The sequence below is a fragment of the Plectropomus leopardus genome, chromosome 18, assembly GCF_026936395.1.
Source record: "Plectropomus leopardus strain MGB_pleo_1.0 chromosome 18, ASM2693639v1, whole genome shotgun sequence".
Classification (NCBI taxonomy): Eukaryota; Metazoa; Chordata; class Actinopteri; order Perciformes; family Serranidae; genus Plectropomus; species Plectropomus leopardus.
This window is the reverse complement of record NC_142193.1, coordinates 11,599,351-11,604,335: the sequence shown is the minus strand read 5'-3', so window position 1 is coordinate 11,604,335 and position 4,985 is coordinate 11,599,351.

The following is a 4,985-nucleotide window of genomic DNA, read 5'->3' as shown; positions in this document are numbered from 1 at the left end:
AAATGCCCCATTTAATTTTTTTTAAAAGCTATTATGTGTCTTAAAAAAGGCAGTCCCTAACAAGTGGCTAAATGAGACTACAGAACGTCGTAACGCCACACACCGCACTGAACGCAGCTTTACAACCTTATTATGGTGGCAACGTAGAAGTCAGGTGATAGTATGTAGTTAATTTATAGCCTAATGTTAGCCTTTTGCTTCTAGCTATCGCATTTAAGCTTCAAAATCCTGAAAGTGGTGTTCATTTGTGAAGATTATCTTGCTGAACAAAAAGTGTAAGTATCATAAATGTTTGTTTGCCACAGAGCTCATTTTCAGCGTCCCCGCAGATCCTTAAAAAGTCCCCAAAGGCATTGAATTAATCAGTCTAAAAATAAGGCCTTAATTAGTATTATAATGTCTTCAATTATTTTTTTATGAGTCTTAAAAGTGCAAAGACATCTCAAAATAATTGGTAACTTGGAACAACTGAAAAAAATCACAGAATACGACTAGCATTGCTGCCAACCCAAAAGTCGTGTTTCATATTGAGGCGAATATTTGGGAAAAAATTCTCCCCAACCCTAAGTAATAGATGTCAGCAACCCCTCCCACAAATTGGTTATAGTCTTAACATCAGTCTTAAATTTTATTTTGAGTGGCACTGAAAAAGTCTTAAATTCCACTTGTAGGAACCCTGTATTTTCTACAGTAATCCAAAGCCCAGTGGAAAAATCCCATAGGCTTTTTGATGAGGGAACAGGCCCATGCTAACTTTGCATCGGGGTACATAAAAATGTCATCCCTGAAGCACTCTGTGGCAGCTGGCCATCAAAATATAATTGTATGGGGCGCCCGGCCCCGCCCCTGTGCTGCATGTTATCCCCTCTCTCTCTCCCCCTTTCACGCTACATCTCTCCTATCTAATAAAGGTAATAAAATCCCCCAAAAATATATTAGAAAAAAAGAAATGATTGTATTACAGTTAAATGTTAAGCTAAACACATTTCTGTAAACATTTCAGGCACCAAATAGGCAACTCACTAACAGAATCTGCATTTATATTTGATCAGTGCTGCTTAGTTTTACAGTTTGATGTCAAGTTTTGGCATGTGTAGCGCCCACTTTCCTTTTTCACAAACTCTCACTATTACAGCTAAACTCTGCAATAAAATGTGTTTCTAAAACAATTTATGTTAGAAATAAGCAGCGCAGGACCATAGTCTTGATTTATATTAGATCGGCACTAACAAGTTTTGTCCGTTTGATTGGATTTCGATCAGAGAGAGAGGGGCGGGTTCGGCTCTCGATGCACTTGATGACGTTTAAAAGTTCATTTACATATGCTACCCACGTTGTTTTGATACAAAACTGGTTCCAAATCAGCAAAGTATTCCTTTAATCATGCAGAGCTAAGTACAGTCATTAATTAGATACTGTTACAGATAGCAGGAAACAGAGCCACAGCGAACTGGTACCACACACTAAGCAACCATCAGTTATTAAAGTTATTTTAAGGAGAAAATGACTTCATTACTTTGATTTGCAAGGGGATGTTAGACTCTGTGTTTGTGTGTGTGTGTGTGTGTGTGTGTATATGTGTGTGTTCTTGCGCTCCCACTGAAAGGCTAGTGAAAATCTGTTTGTTTGAGAAACAGATTTCATGAATCCAGTTAAAGAAATTCCTCTCCAGTGCGGATGTCTTATGCACCCCAGCAGCCGCTACCCATTAACCTCATTTCCATTTAGACACGTCTCAGTAATGCAGGCGACCATGATGTGCCGTGTCTTTTCTGTCCCCTCATAAAATCTTCTTTGTTCCTCCAACTTCTTTCTCTCCAGCTGTCTCGGTTATATTTAACAGCAGGCTACGTTAGACTTCCCACAGTTCTGAAATCTGGTTGCACTTTTAAAAAAAAACAAAACAGAAATGCACTTTTTCCATTTCTCTATCCCTCATGTATCCTCACTTATTTATTTATTTTGACTTTCTCCACATATCCCCTGAGAAGGAAGCTGCAGATCTAGAGGAGGCAGATCAGATAGCAAAGCATCACAACACAAATACACCATGTCTCACATCAGTGACTCTGGGGATACTTTTCACAAGCCTGCCAACCCTTCACCTGAGAAAAAAAACTCATACCCCCCCCCCACTTGACCCTCCCACACGCCAGTTAAACCCAGCGGAGCAGGAAAGAGTGAGCCGGTTGTGGTTAACCAAACACTGATTTTGTCTGAGAGCATTTTGATATCGGCTCTCTGTGACAGTGCTCTCACACTCTGTGAAAAGCTTAAAGGGCTCCAGATAGATCTATAACACAGGCCAGGACCCTTCCATCCCCTTCTTCTCCTCCAGCCCTCATCCTCTCTTCTTGTTCAGTCTTAATTGGCCGCCATCTGACCCACTCTCTGGCTTTTTACTCACGACAAGTGGCGCTATGCTCTCCTCCAAATACCATTCATCTGTGGGGGTGATCGCCACAGAAAAGGCCGGGGCCGATAGATCCGAATGGGTCAGTTCTGGAGAGGGGGTTTGATTGCTTCCAGTGTATTACCTGCATCATCCACCCACACTGAGAGCCCAGTGCCAGCAGAACAGTTGACTATTATAGCTTTTCTACTTATTTCTCTATTTTTGTCATTTCTTCTCGCGGCAGTTCTTGGACACGGGTGGCAGTAACTTAGCAACAAGCGGGAGAATAAGAGCGGGGCACAGGGGTAAAGATTCAATAAATGGACAAGTGCAGAGATAAGAAGCATTGTCTGCTTCTGCAAGCCCGACCACACACACACATACACACATCACCACCATCACACACTTCCCAAAGGTCATTTCAGGAGGGCAATCTTAGCTTTTATCCCATTTTCTGCCTCATTTTCTTTTTATGTATTTTTTTTTTCTTGTTTTAGAAGCTGGCAGATTTCCGTATGCTCCATCATTCAGTGCAATGGGAAGAGTTTTTCTGTGGTGGGCACTTAGCAGATTCATAAATTTAGTGAGGAGGACTGAGAGCTCAGCTAGACTGTTTCTAGGGAATGCATAATATGTCCATAGCAATAGCTTGTGGCAGTAACTTTTTTAGATTCTAAAAAAAAATCAAAGTGACTGCTGATGACAATCACCTATATGAACTCTATTGCTGGATGTATCCTTTATATATTTGTATATTTTCCCCACTAGGGGTCCTTCTACTACAACTACACAACTTAAAGACTAGGTGTATGTTAATATTCAGGGTTTCTGGCAGATTTTCCAGTTTTGACTTACATTACACAAGCATTTTGTCCAGCCAACGCATACATATTACTTCAAACAGTTTGATTAGTTATTGTGAGAGAAGAACTAATATAATAATTTTAAATGAACTGTATCTGTAATATGAACCACATGCAAAGCAACAAATCACAAACTACACTGACAGCAGTTTTGTGTCTTGACAAACACCTCTGAGCAATATATGCAGGTGTCCAGAGTTATGCTTAACTCTATTACTACTCCTAAATAAAAGCAAGTTTAATATTAGAGCTGGGTGATATGGATAAAATCAAATATCACTTTATTTTTGATAAAATACCTGAATATTGATATTGGGGCGATATTGTAGGATTTACTATTGGTGCTTTCAAATTATATATTAAAACAATTACATTTTTGATGAACAATCATCAGTAATGTGGATATAATGACTTTGTGGGTACAGGGAAATAATAAAACAGCCACAATAGTCTGTTAATAGTCTGCACCCACAGGCCATAGACCACCCCAAGAAATAATTAGGACCAACCCCTTGAAATGTACTGTTGAATTTTTCAAAGGGTCCTATGAGCATCAAACACTTTACTTCTTGCTTTTTATACACCAATTTGTGCTTTTGTTGTTTTTTTTTTACATCTCTGTATAGTGGAAATGTCATGGTACTACCATGGTACTTCCTGCTTCAGCTTTGCATGTTGCTTCATCTTTTTGTTTGACAGATGGCAACCATTGAGGATGCATATCTGCCACAACCATCCATATTTCTGGCCCCTTGAAATCCTTTTTAAATTCAGAATCAGTTTCATTTTTTCCGCAAGTTCCGTGTTTTCCTATGAATTTTTGTTATTTCTGTGGTTTATGACATTGAGCAATTTTTGTTATCAATGAGAGTGTTTTAACCAGAGGTGGATAAAAAAAATGTGTAATGAATTTGTTATAACAAAATATTGCTTTTTAAAAAAATAAAGTAAGTGCTTCAATAAGTCAGAAAATAAAACATTATATCCTTTCGTAAAATAAAGTGCTTAACATCTGAGCTTCATGTCACTCTGCTCTAAATTTAGCTGTTAAGTGTTGAATTTCTTTTATTTTTTGGATGACTATACTGTATCAGAGGTCCTCTTCCACATGATTACAGGGTTCAGCGATAAAATTCATTGTCAAGATTTTGTTTTTCCAGCAAGAATAAAGTTATTTCCCTCACGATTTAGTGGGACTTAAAATATTGGACATAGCTTTCGTGATGTCACTCATCAGGTTTTTTTGGTTTGTTTGTTTTTTGAAGCAAGGAGTGACTATATATGGGCTAAAGCCGAGGACACTATTGGCAGACAGGCCATCACTCAACAGCTCAACAGTTGTCATGAATGTTGAAATTCACTATAGAGAGCAAAACTTATATTTCCAGGCTGTAAACATGTTTATTTCTGCTGTAAAGATGGTCATTTTAAGTTGGGGGGTCTATGGGGGTTTACTCTCTTTTGGAGCAAGTCTCAAGTGGTCATTCAAAGGACTGCAGTTTTTGGTACATGCATTGGCTCAGCCTTGTAAGTTTGCACGTGGTTACAACTTATGTTTCTTGACATTTCAACAATATTTTGGTTAATGTGGTGTTTTGTGAAGGAATGAAAAACAATTAGGAAAACACGTTTTAGTCGGACAATCATGGCTGGACACGCCACCTATGTCAGGCCAAAACAAAAATAAATTGAAAAAAAAAAAAAAAACGGCCGACTGCATGTGTTCT